Below are 18,769 nucleotides of genomic sequence, written 5' to 3'. Positions count from 1 at the left end.
TCCACGGAGCAGAGCATCCAGAGACAGACATCCAGAACTGCTGGAAGACCAGAAACTCGGTGAAAGATGCCCTTCAGTTTGCCTGAAACCCAGATGGGAGTAGCAAACACTAGAAGACATCTGTCTGAAGCAAATGGAGGAAGATTTAGGGGAGATATCAGGGGTATTTTCTTTTACCCAGAGTTGTGGGTGTCAAGAATGCCTTGCCAGGAGTAGTGATGAAGGCCAAAACATTAGGGGCATTTTAGGGGTTCTTAGTTACATTGAGGGGCTGAGACCAAGGAGGATATTCTCCAACAGCAGAGGGTGGCAGTAACCACAAGATGTCAAAGTGGTGGCAATGAAGCTAAACAGAGACCGTCTAATGTGACTGTGCGCCTGGTTGCGGGAATTTGGACTTACTATATAAACCTTGCTAAGTGCTAGTTCAGGTTGGAAACGTTCGACTTCCTTGGGGGTCAAATCAACAGGCACGGAACTAAACCCTGCTTGAAAAGGTAGAGTTTGTTAAGTGCTTCCTCAAACCCCACATAATGAAGGGGCTGCAAGAATTCACTGGTACGATTAATTTTTATCACCGATTCATACCGGTAGTGGCCGACATCATTTTTTTGTTTTTAAACTTTATTTAAGTATTTATAACATGAATAACATATAGAATTACATTTAAAAAATTAAGAACAAAATAATAAAATTACAATACAGTATCAGTAATCTAAATAAAGTATACCCTCCCCAATAATTATTACACATTAATAACCCAACTCAAATTAGTCCAACCACCCTTCCCCCCAATATAGAGAGTGAAGAATTAATAAAGTTAATAATATATGTGAGAAAAAAACCCACTTACAAAAAAAAACAAAAACATAACCGATTAAAATACTAACAAAAAGAAAAGTAATTAATACTAAGATATCAGACTTAAAAAACATATTTAAATCAAACTTAAATGCATATATTTAACAGAGTTAAGATGAAACATATAATTAACAAACTTAATATAAAAAATTAGTAAAATTAGTAACATTGTCTATCAAAAATTCTTAAACAATAATCAATTCTTTAAAAAAAATTGCAGCATGAGAAAAAAAAAGATGAAAAATAAAACTTTCTCTATAGAGATAAACCTTCACCAAATATCAACTAACTTCACATCTAACATCATATTAGTCACATAAACTGCCATCTTAAAACAAAATTCCAACCTCATTAAACATTGTACAATTCAAATTTGGTACTCTTCCACCATTTTTCCCTTTTAACCTTGAATAATTACCCAATAAAAGCTCCAATACCACATTTAAATATCCCCAATCATTACGTTAAAATTCAGATATCCAAATAATAAAAATACATCTACAACGAAATCTATATCTTCAACAAATAGAGCATAAGCCACAAACAAAATTCAAGCCTCATTAAGAATTGTACAATTCAATTTATAACTTTCACCATTATTCCCTTCGTTCTATAACTAAAATAGCAAAATAATATGCACCAGAATTACCACTCCTTTCACCTTAAAGTTAAAGAAAAAATATTTAAAAAAAATTTATCCATCCCATTCACATTTAAATTTCAAAAATTCCTGATCTACTGAATAAACTTTACAAAAAAAACCACATGAATTTTTAGTTTTTTAAACAATCAAATACTTTCTTATGCTTTTTTTTTCAACACAAAAGAAAACCCTTAACTCTTTAATCTAATAATACAAAAAAAGAAAAAAAAAACAGGTAGGAGGTTAAAAATACCCCCTCCCGTCTAAACCACGCAATGCGGTAACTCCCAAAAAAAATGGGTGTGGGATAACTCACACGTAGCAGATGACTTTCTGGAAATAGTGCCCATCCAGTTCTCTCCCCCAACTCTCACTTCATCTTAAACTAACATCATCATTATTTAATATTCATTTTTTTTTAAAAAATTAAAAAAAAAGAACAACTCTTCTTTTAATCAGCTCCAACTGCCGAGTCACCATTACAACCATTCCTTCTTGGAGCACGACTCTTTTCTTCCATCTCTTGTCTCCTTAGAGATCACGGCGACTACGTCTCTGTTGAAACCGAGTAATTGGCAGCACTTGAGCAAATGCTATAGCTTCCTTTGGAGAATCAAAGAACTTTGGTTGGCAACCACCTTGAAAAACCTTCAAAACAGCTGGATATCTAAAGGTTGCCTTATAACCTTTCTTCCACAACAACTCTTTAGCAGAATTGAATTCCCGTCATTGGAACATAACTTCTTGACTCAAATCTGCATAGAAGAAAACTCGATTATTTTGAATCATCAAGGGTGATTTTCTCTGTTGTGCATTTCTAATAGCCACTCATAAAATTATTTCTCTGTCGTAATAATTCAACCAACGAACCAAAACAGGTCTTGGAATTTGACCTGAAATAGGTCTTCTACGCAAGGCTCTGTGAGCACATTCCAGTATTATATCTTCCGGGAAATGTTCTTGACCCAGCACCTGCGGAATCCATTCAGTAAAAAATTTTCTTGGGTCTGGTCCCTCCATTCCTTCCGGCAAACCAATAATCTTTATATTGTTCCGTCTGGATTGGTTTTCCAAATAATCAATCTTTTTCACCAAATCTTTATTTTGAGTTTGTAAGTCTTTGACCATTTTGTCTTTGACCATTTTGGTCACATCTGAAACATGATCTCGTATTTCGTATATATCTTCTTCACACGAATTAAATTTATCTCTCACTTCAAGCTTAAAAGCTCCAAACTCAGCCATCTGTTGAGAATGTATTTTCACCACAGAGTATTAAACCTAGTACCAAGTTCAGTCATAATCTTGGATAATCCCTGCATTGTATAAGATAATTTAGATTCAAGATTCACAAGAATCTTTTCAATTGGAAGAGATTCTGGCTCAACAGATTCCTGCTTCTTCTGCATAACCAAAGGGTCTTCTTTTGCTTCCTTCATTCTGGTTGCCTTCCTTGTAGTATAGCTGCGTGTGGAAACCCCAGCCACAGCCTCTCCAGCAATGACTGGAGGACGCTGGCCGGGGTTTTCCCCATCCATCAAGTTGTATAGGTTCTTTTATCTCAAAAGGTGCAGTTTGCAGTGCTACCGCTACAGTTGACAAATGCCTTTCCCCAGCCGGTACTTCAACTGATGTTACTACAAGTGGTTCATTCATAACATTGCCGTCAGATATAACTGCACATGTGCGAACCTGAGTAACTCTTTGTTCTAAAGGCTGTTTGGCGCCCTCTTTAGAGGGCTCTACCGATGTAATATTGAACTCTACATCCGAAAGCTGTACCTTTCTCCTGGGATCCATTTCAGGCTGAGTCTCGATGTCTTTCCTGTAGGTAGGCTCCAAAACTTGAACTTTTGGAAAATGTAGTTTTTTGATAATCTGTTGTCGTTTTTTTTGCTCTTTTCCACCAATTTTACCATCATAAGTTAAATTAACAGCACTGAAGTTATCTAAACTTTTAAAGAATTTTAACGGGCATTTCTAGACAAAACATTAAGATAGAGTCAGGAGAGGACTGGAAGGCACGTCTGATCCTTACGCCATCTTGCCACGCCCCCCGTGGCCCTCATCATGCGGAGAAAGGTAAAGACATTACCTGGGACAATAGGATTTGGAGGCGTCCAGAAGGCCAAGGATGCACTGGCCAACACAACACTTGTGGTACACACCAGGCCAGAGACACCCACCACTCTCACAGTAGATGCTTCCTGCACAGCAGTAGGGGGTGCATTGGAGCAATTCATCAAAGGGGAATGGCAGCCCCTGTCCTTCTTTAGCAGACACCTCTGGCCACCTGAACTCAAATACAGCGTCTTTGACTGAGAACAATTGGTGCTGTACCTGGCAGTCAGGCACTTAAGGTAATTTTGGAAGGTAGACAATTCAGTGTCTTCATTGACCAGAAGCCATTAATATTTGCCTTCCATAAAGTGTTAGACCTGTGGTCGGCCAAGCAGCAGCGACTCCTCTCATATGAGTCTGAGTTCACTACAGACATTCAACACATCGTGGGTGACGCACTGCCCCATCCCCGCAATCAAGTCTATCCAGGCCCTGTCCCAGTGAATAGACTACTTAGCCCTCGGCAGGGGACAGCAGGATGACCCTGAGATCCTTGCAAGCAAGACAGCAATGTCCAGGCTCAGGCTGGAGGATGTTAACATCGATCCTGGTAAGTAGACGCTCCTCTGCGACATTCCAATGGCAAACCCCACCTCATCGTGCCGACAGCATTGAGATGGCAGTTTTATGATGAGGTGCACAATCTGACACACCCGGCCATCAGTACTGTCAAAATGGTGGTCAATCGGTTGGTCTTGCTGAGCCTCCAGAAACAGGTTGTCAGTGGGCCAAGGCCTGCACACTCTGCCAGATGACCAAAATACAGACATACGTGAAGGCACCATGCCAGACATTCGAGCCAGCACCACAAGGTTCAGCCATATCTACAATGACATTGTAGGGTCACTACCGGCCTCCCACGGGATGAGTTACCGTCTCACCATGATTGCCTGCTCCATGAGGTTCCCCGAGGCAGTCCAGCTGGCTGACACTACCACTTGTGTCCTCCATTAAATTGGAAGCGGTAATAAATATAAAGGAAAGTTTGATAATAAATAGTCTCGCTTGCAGTTGGGGTACAATGTATTTCTTGAGATCAGAGGAATCCTGGAGCCAAGACAAAGTGATCCTGTGTTTCCCAAGGATTTGATTGAGTTGTTGGGGTAGTTGTAAGTGGAAGGGCCGAAAGGTCTCCTGCTCCTTCCACTGCCTTTGTTTTCTGTCTTGCGATGCTGATTGGGTCCTCCTGTGTGTTCGCTCGCTCGCTGATTGGTTGCTTCAGTTGCGCGAGCCAATGGGTTGATTCGGTGAGGCCGCTATTGGATTGGACGCTGAAGTCAGGGTGGATTGATGGGCGGGTTCGCGGGCTGATTGGCTCTTGCTGTGAGGAGGCGGGACGTTGGCGGCGGCGTCGTCTGATCGGGGTCCGTCGCATCGCCGCGGGCGCGAATGGGATGAAGTTGGCGGCAGCGCCGGGACCTTCCTCAGCCGCGCGGTCCAGGGAAAGCGGGCGACCTGCAGCCCGCCGGGACCCACCCGGGAGTGGCCGGTACCGGCGGGGTGTTTGGGTGGAGCCGAGGCGTCGGTGCAGGGGGCGGGGAGGGGAGGGGGATGAGGGAGAGGGAGGGGGATGGGAGGGGCGGGAGCCCGGAGGGGGCGGGGCAGGTCAAGGAGGGGAGGGGGAGCAGGGCGGGGGCGAGCAGGGCGGGGGCGAGCAGGGCGGGGGCGAGCAGGGCGGGGGCGAGCAGGGCGGGGGCGAGCAGGGCGGGGGCGAGCAGGGCGGGGGCGAGCAGGGCGGGGGCGAGCAGGGCGGGGGCGAGCAGGGCGGGGGCGAGCAGGGCGGGGGCGAGCAGGGCGGGGGCGAGCAGGGCGGGGGCGAGCAGGGCGGGGGCGAGCAGGGCGGGGGCGAGCAGGGCGGGGGCGAGCAGGGCGGGGGCGAGCAGGGCGGGGGCGAGCAGGGCGGGGGCGAGCAGGGCGGGGGCGAGCAGGGCGGGGGCGAGCAGGGCGGGGGCGAGCAGGGCGGGGGCGAGCAGGGCGGGGGCGAGCAGGGCGGGGGCGAGCAGGGCGGGGGCGAGCAGGGCGGGGGCGAGCAGGGCGGGGGCGAGCAGGGCGGGGGCGAGCAGGGCGGGGGCGAGCAGGGCGGGGGCGAGCAGGGCGGGGGCGAGCAGGGCGGGGGCGAGCAGGGCGGGGGCGAGCAGGGCGGGGGCGAGCAGGGCGGGGGCGAGCAGGGCGGGGGCGAGCAGGGCGGGGGCGAGCAGGGCGGGGGCGAGCAGGGCGGGGGCGAGCAGGGCGGGGGCGAGCAGGGCGGGGGCGAGCAGGGCGGGGGCGAGCAGGGCGGGGGCGAGCAGGGCGGGGGCGAGCAGGGCGGGGGCGAGCAGGGCGGGGGCGAGCAGGGCGGGGGCGAGCAGGGCGGGGGCGAGCAGGGCGGGGGCGAGCAGGGCGGGGGCGAGCAGGGCGGGGGCGAGCAGGGCGGGGGCGAGCAGGGCGGGGGCGAGCAGGGCGGGGGCGAGCAGGGCGGGGGCGAGCAGGGCGGGGGCGAGCAGGGCGGGGGCGAGCAGGGCGGGGGCGAGCAGGGCGGGGGCGAGCAGGGCGGGGGCGAGCAGGGCGGGGGCGAGCAGGGCGGGGGCGAGCAGGGCGGGGGCGAGCAGGGCGGGGGCGAGCAGGGCGGGGGCGAGCAGGGCGGGGGCGAGCAGGGCGGGGGCGAGCAGGGCGGGGGCGAGCAGGGCGGGGGCGAGCAGGGCGGGGGCGAGCAGGGCGGGGGCGAGCAGGGCGGGGGCGAGCAGGGCGGGGGCGAGCAGGGCGGGGGCGAGCAGGGCGGGGGCGAGCAGGGCGGGGGCGAGCAGGGCGGGGGCGAGCAGGGCGGGGGCGAGCAGGGCGGGGGCGAGCAGGGCGGGGGCGAGCAGGGCGGGGGCGAGCAGGGCGGGGGCGAGCAGGGCGGGGGCGAGCAGGGCGGGGGCGAGCAGGGCGGGGGCGAGCAGGGCGGGGGCGAGCAGGGCGGGGGCGAGCAGGGCGGGGGCGAGCAGGGCGGGGGCGAGCAGGGCGGGGGCGAGCAGGGCGGGGGCGAGCAGGGCGGGGGCGAGCAGGGCGGGGGCGAGCAGGGCGGGGGCGAGCAGGGCGGGGGCGAGCAGGGCGGGGGCGAGCAGGGCGGGGGCGAGCAGGGCGGGGGCGAGCAGGGCGGGGGCGAGCAGGGCGGGGGCGAGCAGGGCGGGGGCGAGCAGGGCGGGGGCGAGCAGGGCGGGGGCGAGCAGGGCGGGGGCGAGCAGGGCGGGGGCGAGCAGGGCGGGGGCGAGCAGGGCGGGGGCGAGCAGGGCGGGGGCGAGCAGGGCGGGGGCGAGCAGGGCGGGGGCGAGCAGGGCGGGGGCGAGCAGGGCGGGGGCGAGCAGGGCGGGGGCGAGCAGGGCGGGGGGCGAGCAGGGCGGGGGCGAGCAGGGCGGGGGCGAGCAGGGCGGGGGCGAGCAGGGCGGGGGCGAGCAGGGCGGGGGCGAGCAGGGCGGGGGCGAGCAGGGCGGGGGCGAGCAGGGCGGGGGCGAGCAGGGCGGGGGCGAGCAGGGCGGGGGCGAGCAGGGCGGGGGCGAGCAGGGCGGGGGCGAGCAGGGCGGGGGCGAGCAGGGCGGGGGCGAGCAGGGCGGGGGCGAGCAGGGCGGGGGCGAGCAGGGCGGGGGCGAGCAGGGCGGGGGCGAGCAGGGCGGGGGCGAGCAGGGCGGGGGCGAGCAGGGCGGGGGCGAGCAGGGCGGGGGCGAGCAGGGCGGGGGCGAGCAGGGCGGGGGCGAGCAGGGCGGGGGCGAGCAGGGCGGGGGCGAGCAGGGCGGGGGCGAGCAGGGCGGGGGCGAGCAGGGCGGGGGCGAGCAGGGCGGGGGCGAGCAGGGCGGGGGCGAGCAGGGCGGGGGCGAGCAGGGCGGGGGCGAGCAGGGCGGGGGCGAGCAGGGCGGGGGCGAGCAGGGCGGGGGCGAGCAGGGCGGGGGCGAGCAGGGCGGGGGCGAGCAGGGCGGGGGCGAGCAGGGCGGGGGCGAGCAGGGCGGGGGCGAGCAGGGCGGGGGGGGGGGGAGGGAACCGCCTGTTTGCCCCAGGTACCCAAGTCCCCTCTCTGTGTGTGTTAGCTTCCTCCTGCCCTCCACCCCCACAATTTAATGGTCCCATTTCTGACCTTCTCTTCCTCATCTTTCTTTGATGAAGGGACAAACCCACAATGTGTTTGATGTCTCTTTCTCTTTGCTCTATGTCTGTTTGACCTGCTGACTCTCTCTAACCCTGTGGCTTTACCCCCTCATCTTTCGCTGGTTGAACCCAATGGAGCTGGAAGAGCTCAATTTGTGAAGGGTTGTATCTGGATTTGAGTCGTTTGACACCATGTCGATTTCTTTAAATTGTGGCAAAAGCAACTGAAGGATTTCAAAACCTCGTCATCGGTCCTCTTTCAAACTCGTCTGAATTTCTTGGATGAAAAATCATTGCTCTGAAACTTACTCTGCGAGAGTTTATTTTCCTCTCTTGCAGGGAGGTTTCAGAATCTGTTCCACATGATGAATCTGTTGTCTTTTCAAAGAGTCAGTGGAGTGGCTATTTTCTTCCACCAAGATTTCATCAACTCAGTCAAGGGCTGAACTAAGTCTCCATTTAAAAATGGTTATGTTGCAAATGCAAGATTACTTTGGCTTAATTCATCAAAAGTGACCATTTCCACGGTCTCAACGAGGCTGCTCTCTTGATCTCAAAGAGATGGTTAGAAATGGTCTTCCTCCATCAAAATCCACTTGTTACTCCTGGTGAAAGGAGAAGACGATGTATCTGTACCTTCTCTGATGACTGTACCTTCAATCCTCTCTTCCCCACAGCATGGACAACATCTTCTGCCTCTCATTTGTAATGTTTCTCCAGAATGGCTCATCCCATGACACGTGCCGTCATTTCTGCCTTTGAAGTCCATTCAGCCTCTTCAAAAGTATGAATCATGAGCCAATGGACTCCAGCCTTGAATCAAGAACTCGCTTATTCGAACAGTTGCCATCTCTCAGCACTCTATTGACTTAGTTTCAATTTTAAGAACACAGATAATCAACAGATGGTCTCTCGATTTGATCAGCAGTCTTTCCTGATGACACAAATTCTTCCGTTTTTAATAAAGCAAACACTCCAGTATCTCAAGGACCATCATGAAGGTTTTCCTCTTTCGGTTTCAGATGCTGAATGAGCAGACGTTTCATCTGTGTACATGGCTTGCCTTCTGGCATCTCAAAGGATTGTGTGTGTGACCCTGAATCCAACCCACAAAATAACTTGATAATATATATAAACTATTGTAACTTTAAAGATTAATATTCGCACAAAATAGTCCATGATAATTCACAGGACAATGGCATCTTCAAACAATAATTTTAATTGGTAAAGATTAATAACAACACTTTTTACTTCACTCTAACTCCACTCTGCACAAATATATATGTGTGTGTGTGTGTGTGTGTGTGTGTGTGTGTGTGTGTGTCAAAACCAAAACCATTCCAATTCAGGCAGTGTCCATCTTTTTTTCTTCCTACAGTCGACAATCATCTCCTTGGTTTTGGTGGCATTGAGTGCGAAGTTGTTGTTGGTCCATGATTGAACCCTGCTTTCAATCTCCCTCCTGAATGCTGACTCGTTGCCCTCCTCATGCAGCTCATGACTGTGCTATCGTCAGTGAATTTGTAGATGGTGTCGTCATACCAAGCCATGCAGCTGTAGATGTAAAGCGAGTCGAGCAGGGGTGAAATATGCAACACTCTGGTGTTTGGGAGCTAATGGAGATTTTGGAAGAGTTGTTCTTGCCAATCCACACTAATTGGGGCCTGGAGATGAAGAAATTCTGGATCCAATTGCACAGTATGTTATGGAGTCCCAGGACTTTGGAATTTGCTCATCATCTTTGATGGGAGGATGGTTTGGAATGCCAGACTCGAGTCAGTAAAGAGCATTCTGATGGATGCACCTTTGTCGTCTGGGTGTTTCAGGGTTTTGGCAGAGCCAGTGAAGATGGCATCTGCCATAGGTCTGGTACTGCATTAACCAAATTGGAATCGATCCATGTCGCCCCTTGGACAGGAGCTGATGTACTTCAACACCAGCCCCTCAATCCACCTCATCACTGGATGTGAGTGTCACTCGTCAATCATCATTTAGGCAGGTTACCCCACTCTTTGGAACTGGTATGTTTGATGCCTATTTGAAACAGGTGGGTGCCACACCCTGTCAGAGTGAGATGTTGAAGATATCCATGGCCAGTTGGTCAACACACGTTATCATTCCTCATCTGGGTTCTCCATCCAGGCTTGATCCTTTCCTTTGATTCACTCTCCTGAAGGCAGCCCATGTTGTCATCTTTGGTTACTGATAGCAGCGGATCATCAAGAGATGTAGGGGGGGCGGTGTGCAGTGGTTCTTCCCTGTACTAGTGGTCATATCAGGTGTAGAAGGCATTGAGTTTATGTGGAGTGAGGCTTTGCCGCCTCCCACTGCACCAGATTTGTTTATGCAGCACTTTATGTCATTTAGGCCCCTGTCACAGCTGACGGGTATCCTTTGTTGTTTCCATTCTCGTGTGAATCTCCACCATCTGCGAGATGGGTTTCCATGGTTCGTATTGGCTCCTTGTGTATCTGTATCTCCAAACTGTGATTTGGCTCTCAGCAATTTCTGGATATTGTTGTTCATCCAGGATTTCTGGTTGAGAAAATCCCCTGAACAATTTGGTGGGGACACCCTCGTCCACAGCTGTTTTGATAAATTTCGCTATGGTCCTGGTACAGTGATTCAGTTTCTCAGGTGAGTTCTTGAACACGATCCAATCCAGGAACTCTAGGCAGTCCTGCAGCTGGCTTCCCCTCCCGTGACCACCTTCTTGTTGTCCTGATCTTGTAAGTGTTGTTAGCAATTTTAGGCCCCATTTCTAAGAGAGGATGTGATGGCCCAGAGGTGGTTTACAAGAAGGATCCTGTGGATTAGAGGAATAATGTTTGAGGAGCATTTGATGGCTCTGGGCCTGGACTTGCCTGAGTTTAGAAGGATGAGGCAGGACCTCATTGAAATCTTATGAATAGTGAAAGGGCTGGATAGAGAGGATTTTGCCAGGAGTGGGAGAGTTTAGGACCAGTGGGCACAACCTCATAATAAAAGGATGTCTGCTTAATACGGAGATGGAGAAACCTTTTCATCGAGAGAAGTGATTTTCAAACTCCCCCCCCCCACTCCCCAGCTCATATTTTACTTAATCCCTATGCCAGAAGTGCTCTGTTAGTAGAGGATTACTTAAAGTGGGATGTGAGTGGAAAGAAAGTTTGAAAACCACTTTTTTAATCGTACCTCATTGACTTGTTCTGTGCATGGTTTCATAACTCCCGAGGAAATGGGCCAATGACAATTTTTCTCAAGCAAAATATTTCCTTCACAATTGTGTCCACTGCAGTCTTTCTCAGCCTTTTTCCCATTCATATTCCACTTTAAGCAATTTCTTACTCATTTTTTGACACTCCAAGGAATAAAGTCCCAACCTGTTCAACCTTTCCCTGTAGCTCAACTCCTGAAGATCTGGCAGCGTCTTAGTAAATCTTCTCTGCACTCTTTCAATCTTACTAATACCCTTCCTGTAGCTTGGCGACCAGAACTGCACAGAATACTCCAAATGTGGCCTCACCAACATCTTATACAACCTCACCATAACTTCCCAACTCCTATTTTCAGTATGTTAATTAATAAAGGCCAAGATGACAAAAGATGTCTTTAGAACCCTGTCTTCCTTCCGAGCAGACGACGCCGCCGCCAACATCCCGCCTCCTCACAGCAAGAGCCAATCAGCCCATGAATCCGCCCATCAATCCAACCTGACTTCAGCGTCCAATCCAATAGCGGACACACCGAATCAACCCATTGGCTTGCGCAACTGAAGCAACCAATCAGCGAGCGAGCAAACACACAGGCGCACCCAATCAGCATCGCAATACAGAAAACAGAGGCAGTGGAAGGATCAGGAGACCCTTCAGCCCTTCCACATCCAACTAGCCCAACAACTCAATCAAATCCTTGGGTTTTATAAGATCTCTTGGTCCTGGCTCCAGGATTCCTCTGATCTCAAGAAACACATTGTACCCCAACTGCAAAGGAGACTATTTATTATCAAACTTTCCTTCATATTTATTACCATTTTCAGGGAATTATTTAACTCTGCTTTATCCCTTGCTGCCGATTTCTTTAACTTCACTGTTCAATTTCGTAATGTTGGCTTCTGAACTATTTTATTGTGCCCCTTGATCTAGAGAATTCTGGCAGAGCAAAACAATTTTGTTTTCTTTTGTCAGGTCAAATTTTGTCACATTGATCCAAAAACAAGTATTTTCACCATTCCTTCATTTCAGATTCTCTGCAGCTGTCGTATTGTACCTCACAGTGACGACATCATGTTCGTCTTGTTTATCCTTTATCCCTCCATCCAGACAGATGTGTTGATCAAAGAGTGGACTCCACTCATCCAGCACCACTGCTATTTCTGCTGCTCGGGCTTTTGATCCCACGTATTCATTTTGTTATTTCCCCTCTTCTTTTTCTCAGCAAAGAGAATCAGGTTTATTTGAAAATCTTTCTGAATCCCAGTGAAAGGTTATCGACCTGAAGGTTTTAACTCCAATTATTTTTACAGTAGATGACCTGCTGAGTATTTTCAGCATTGAGTTTTTATTTTATTGCCTTGGTGTATTACTGAGTGCTTTGAATAGGAGAAGAAATGTGGGTTGGGTTAAGTGGAGATGTCTCGATCATGGAGTGGGTTGAGAAAAATAGACATAAAAGGGAAGGGTGCATGGAAATAGTTAATTCATCTTTTGAAATTGTTTTTTGAGCTATGATTGTTATCTGATGTACGCGCAGTGTTCAGAATTAAAAATTTATTGTGATGAATATGTCACAATATTTGTAGTTTTGTGGCAGCAATATAGGGGAAAATATTGTTCTAAATTACATTTTAAAAAAAGAAATCCATTTGTGCAAAATGAAGAGTAAGTGAGGGAGTATCTGTGGTTCCTTGTCCATTCAGAAATCTGATGGCAGAAGGAGAGAAGCTGCGTTTGTACAATTGGGCGTTCATCTTGAGGCTCCTGGACCTGTTTCCCTAGTGATAGCAGGGTGAAGAATGCCTGGCCTGGGTGGTGAGGGTCCTTGAGGATAGAGGTTGTTTTCTTGAGACTCCACCTCTTGGAGAAATCGTTAATACATGGGCAAAGGATGAATGGGGAAAAGTTTAGGGGAAACAGGAGTGGGAACTTCTCTACGCAAGGTGGTGGGAGAGTGGAACAAGCTGCCAGCTGCATCAGGAAATGTGAGCTCAATGTTAGCATTGAAGAATTTGGGATACAAGGGGGATGGAGGGCGATGAACTGGATGCTTGTCAGTGGGACGAGGCAGAATAAGAGTTTGGCACAGACTAGAAAAGCTAAAGGGCCTGTATCGGTGCTGTAATGTTCTGTGAATCTATGGAGTGATGCACTTGGTCGTACATCTGCAACCCGACAAAACTACCATGGTGTCTGCACAAAAACACACAATATGCAGCACATAATGACCACATGAATAATCTAAATAAATAAATGTAGTGGGCCAAGAGGGCGCACAGCCCACATTGTGAACCGTCGCTGACACGGTTCTCCGACGTCGCGCAAAACCATAAAACAGACAGCTGGGTACTCACCCACTTAATGGATCACATGCACATGGTGCTGCATGCCGAGGAATGGCATGTTGATCTGTGGAGTTGCCTGCAGGTAGGTACAGGACATTCACAGTGCTTAATTTAAACCTGCTGGTCCCATGGATCGATAGCAAACTCTTAATGATGTCTCACCATGTCTCATGGAACCAGGCACATTTAACCATTTAACAGTTTACAACATGGAAACAGGCCATATCGGCCCTTTGAGTTTGCGCTGGTTCACTTGAACAACTCACGAGTTCCCCCCCACCACTCTCCATCCATATCCCTCCAACCCTCTCATATCCATGTACACATGGATGAAGGCCAGTTTGCCATATGCCTTCTTAACCACCCTGTCTACCTGGGAATCCACCTTCAATGAACTCTGTACCATAACTCCAAGATCCCTCTGTTCCTCTGCATTCCTCAACGCCCTCCCTAAACTGCATATGTCTTATTTTGGTTATTTTTTTCCGGAATGCAGCAGCTCACACTTGTCAACATTAAATTTCATCTGCCATCTTTCAGTCCACTTTTCCAAACAAACCAAATCCTGTAATCCAAGAAAACCTTCCTCACTATCCATTTTTCCCCCTATTTTTGTATCATCTGCATATTTGCTTACCCAATTAACCATCCCCTCATCCAAATCATGAATATAAATGATAAACAACGAGACCCAGCACTGATCCCTGAGGCACACCTCTCATCACAGGCTTCCATCCTGACTCTCTGCTGTCTATCTTACAGCCACCTCTCAACCCATCTCACTATCTCTGTATTAATCCCTAGTGACTGAACCTTTCTAACTAACCTTGCGTGCGGAACTTTATCAAAAGCCTAACTAAGATCCAAAGAGATCACGTCAACCGCCCTACCTTTATCCATTTTTCTTGTCACCTCTTCAAAAAACTCAAGGTTTGTCAAACGTGAATTTCCTTTCACAAACCCATGCTGGGTGCTACTGATCAATCCCTGCCTATCCAGATATTTGTACATACTATCTCGAAGAAAACCCTTGAACTTTTGGTCTTGCCTTTCAGCCAGACTGGAACATAATGATCCTGTACTCTCAAAATCTCACCTTTTAATACCCTCCAATTTTCCTCTACATCCTTTCCGGCAAAAAAATCAGCCCACACAACTCTCTGCAAATCTCATCTCATTTCTTCAAATACGGCCTTCCCCCACTCGAAGACCTTCGACTTTGAACCTGACCTATCCCCTTCTATAATTAAACTAAAGCTAATGGACCCATGATCACAAGATCTGAAGTTCTCCCCAACACTCACTCAGCCACCTGCCCCATTTCATTCCCCAACCACAGATCGAACATTGCCCCCCCTCTTATGGGCATCTCCACATACTGCTGCAAAAAGCAGTCCTGAACACGTTGTATGAACTCTAAGCCATCCTGCCCTCCCACTGACTGTGTTTCCCAATTGATGTTATGAGAATTGAAATCCCCAACCAACACCACCCTATTCCTACTGCACATTCCAGCTAATTCCTTGCACATTTGCTCTTCAAGTTCTCCCTTCCCATTTGGCGGCCCATAATATACCCCTATAATAGTAACTTCAGCCTTCTTATTTTTTAGTTTTACCCACACTGCCTCCCTCGATGAGACCTCCAGTCTCTTGCCTGAGCACCGCTGTAATATCTTCCCTGACAAGTAATGCGGTTTATAAAAGAAGTCTGTAAAGTTTGAATAAAGCAGTCTTGTGTTGACTAACGTGGGTATGTATATGACTTTAGTAGCTGTACCAAAGTTGCCGCCAGAAATGGTGACCCCACGAATGCAAGATTCAGCCGAAGCTTGAATCTCCAGTGATCATGGACACAACAACAGCAGATGCCGCCACCACGGCTGCAGTTAAACCAGGTTCTGCCTATTTCTCCTGGAATTGACTAGACATGAGCTTTTAAATATGGAGGGCCTGAGTGACAGGGATCCATCTGATCTAATGAATGAGATGCTCGTATTAGCAGATGGTCATTCTGATTGTTTACTTTTTGAGACTCTATTCCTGTCCAAACTCCCAGGTCGTGTCGCAATACCAATCGTTAACATGGATTCCTGCCATCCCCATGATGTAGCATGGGAGGCTGACAGGCTCAATCATTCTCCAACGCAAGTGTCTGCTCACAAACAGCCTCTTTGATCAGTAGATCCATCTACCGTGTCCTACAAGCCTCCTATATCTGCAATTCCGTCAAAGAAGGATCAACCTACTGATGGGCACCAAGAATGGTGTTTTTACCATCTCCAATGGGGAAAAAAGCCCATAAAAAGCCATTTACCTATTAGAGAAAAAAGGCAGGAAATGAAAAGGCCGGCTGCCAGTCGGGGCCTCAGCATCTGGCACAAGTACTGACCGGCCTATTGTATCTTCAAGACGACGCTAGTAAGTGCAAATATCCAACCAACCTATTTTGAAAAAAAAACATAAATAACAACACCTGGCTCTTCAAGCAGCAAATGGTGCTACAATTCCCTGCTTTAGCAAAGGACAGGTCACGATTTGGAAAGGAGGTGTGACATTCCGTTGGAATTGCGTATTGTCTTCCGTTGCACAGGTCATTTTGGGTGCAAATTTTTGAAGGTCCTATGATTTGCCAGTAGACGTGAAGTGGAGGAAATTGGTCTTTCCACCACTTTGAAACCATACCCACTGGTATGCAGCAAAGGGAGAATTTCCTACCTCGGGATGCATACCCCGCACAAAGATGCGTATGCTGTCCTGCTCAATGAATTTCCCATCATTATCTCCTAATTTCAACACCTCCAAAACAGACAAGGGTGTGTCCCATTACCCTCTCCCTCATATGCAAGATTTCGCTGCCCATCTGCACATTTTCCATGTTTTCTCCAAAGTTGATCTTGTCAAGGGATACCGTCAGATCCTGGTCTATAAGGATGACATTGTTACCCCTTTCAGGCTTTTTGAATTTCTTAAAGATACCATTTGGGCTGAAGAATGCCGCTCAAACTTTCCAACATCTTATAGATGCTTTGGGCAGAGTTCACTTCCATCTACTTGGATGACGTCCTCAAATCCAGTCAAACTGAACAGGATATAACCAACTGCATTTAGGCTGTCTGTTCCAATGGCTGCAGGAATTCCAATCAACCATAGCAAATGTCAATTTGGCAAGTCCACCATCGACTTCCTGGGACACAAGATCATGGTCAATGGTGTCTTTCCCTTAACCATCAAGGTAGAGGCAGTCTGTGCTTTTCCAACACCTACCACGGTTCAGGGCCTGCAGAAATTCTTGGGCATGAAAAACTTCTGTCACCGATTCATTCCAGCAGCTGCTGACATTCTTCGACCATGGTTTCCAATCCTCACCACAAAGCACAGGGATGATCCCTGGACAACAGAGGCAGAGGTTGAGTTTGCAATGCCAAAGACGCTTTAGTCAATGCAGCAATGCTTCCCCCATCCTAACCCCAACACTTCCTTGACATTTAGTCCTGATGCCTCGAGTACGGCCCTGGGTGTGGTTCTTGAGTAGTACGTCGATGGCCATTGCCAACTCCTCGTGTTCTTTTCCTGACATCTTTGGCCATTGGAGATGAAATATCGTGCATTATATCAAGCCACATGGCACTTCTGATTAGTTTTGGAGGGTCGGCATTTCACTCTGTTCACAGAGTGAACAGGAATACAGTACGGCCATTACTAACCTGGACATACAGCAGGGGGCGACACAGCTGGGTGGCCAACCTTACTTTGTGACATGTCTTTGGGCTACACTCGACCAGTGATTCCACCATCTTTGAGTCAACGTCTTTTTGACCAGATACACAGCTTGTCTCATCCATCCATCAGAACATCTTTCAAGCTCATGTCAAATAAATATGTATGGCACGGTCTGAAAAAAGGTGTCACACAATGGGTCTGCACATGTATCTCCTGCCAGACTGCCAAAATTCAGCGGCACACTAAGGCACCTCTTCAACCTTTCCTGGCGGTATGCAGGCGGTTGGAACACGTGCATGTGCACCTGCTTGGACCATTGCCAGTATCTCACAACATGAGAAACATTCTAACAGTCGTAGAACATTTCGCACGCTGGCCAGTGGCCGTCCCTTTGACATCCAGTGACACTGAGACAAAGGCCAGAGCATTCATCGTCAATTGGATGGCTAGATTTGGTTTCCCGACCCACATTTCTTCAGATCGCGGAACACAATTCACCCACGGTCCAACGGCTTTGTGGAATGTTTCCACCGGCAACTGAAGTCCGCACTTAAGGCCCAACTCACCGGTCTCAATTAGGTTGATGAGTTGCCCTGGGTTCCATTGGGAGTGCGCACGGCTCCAAAAGGAAGATAGGTCTGCATTGTCCGAAGAGATGGTTTATGGTACGGTCCTTACAGTTTCATTGGACTTTCACAACCAACTCTGATCTGAACATCCTTCAGCAGATCCGACATGGTGTCGCGATCAGCAAACCTTTTCCTAACCACTGGCTTGGATCCCCTAAACAGAATGTTCCCCCACCACTCCTGGATACTGATTTTGTTTTTATCCCAGGAGTCCCGTTACAATGACCGTATGAGGGCCCTTTCCACGTGGTGAAGATAGATGGGTTCTTTATACTTTGGACATTGGTGGGAATTCACAGCTGTTTAGTGTGGACAGACTCAAGCCTGCTTCACCTCTTCAGTGCCCCCAGCCCAGACGGCGAGGGGGTCCACCTAAGGTGCATGCAGCTGGTGGTTTAGTTTCTGGCGACGGTTCTGGGTGAGGATGGGGGGTTGGTGTAGCAGCTGTCTACTAGTGGGCCGAGTGGGCAAGGTTCTTTGGTGGGTGCGTGAAATCATAAGGCAGAGAGCTGGGTACACATCCATTTAATTGACAAACCTCGCGTGGTGCTGCGTGCCAAAGAATGGAATGCTGATCTGTGGATTCTCCTGCCGGAAGGCGCAGAACATTCACAGGGTCCCGTGGATCGGCAGCAAACTCATAATGATGTCCCACCTTGACCCATGGAGCCCGGGACAAGCTGTAAATAAAAGAAGCCTGCAAAGTCTGTTTTAAGCAGTCTTGTGTTGACTAATCTGGTGTATGTGTGTTCCTTTAGTAGCTCTATCAAAGTAGCTGCTACATATATAAATATTTTGGATGATTATCCCACTTACAAGATACCCGTCTCACACCCTGTGGGAAGAAGCTATTCCCCAGCCTGGCAGTCCTGATTTTGATGATGGACATGGTTAAAGATGCTGTGCACTGCATGGTCATGGTCTTTGCACAATTCCGTGAGCCCTATTTGAACAACACTCCCACTAATGTCATCGTCAGAAGAAAAGGATACCCCAGTAATCCTCAGAACTCTTTGCATCATTCCTGTCTGATGCTTTACAGCTACTGGACCATCCAATGATGCAGCCAGACAGGAGACTCAACTGTGCTCCTGTAAAATCTCAAGATGAGAGCTGTTGGCCTAGACTTCCTCAGTCTCCTTGGGAAGTGTAGGCACTT

The 18,769-nt window shown here is 49.3% G+C and overlaps 1 long non-coding RNA gene across 1 annotated transcript; it reads right to left on the bottom strand.

Moving 5' to 3' along the window:
- Nucleotides 1-2,226: 2,226 nt before the first annotated feature.
- On the bottom strand, nt 2,227-18,282 carry LOC138750233 (uncharacterized). Its single transcript, XR_011349181.1, has 3 exons — nt 18,149-18,282; nt 13,269-13,335; nt 2,227-2,259 (listed from the first exon to the last, which is right to left on the bottom strand). It is a non-coding gene; the product is annotated as an uncharacterized lncRNA (long non-coding RNA).
- Nucleotides 18,283-18,769: the final 487 nt, after the last annotated feature.

The sequence above is a fragment of the Narcine bancroftii genome, unplaced genomic scaffold, assembly GCF_036971445.1.
Source record: "Narcine bancroftii isolate sNarBan1 unplaced genomic scaffold, sNarBan1.hap1 Scaffold_109, whole genome shotgun sequence".
NCBI lineage: Eukaryota > Metazoa > Chordata > Chondrichthyes > Torpediniformes > Narcinidae > Narcine > Narcine bancroftii.
The sequence above is the reverse complement of the archived record's forward strand: the minus strand, read 5'-3'. Positions and strand labels throughout refer to the sequence as shown.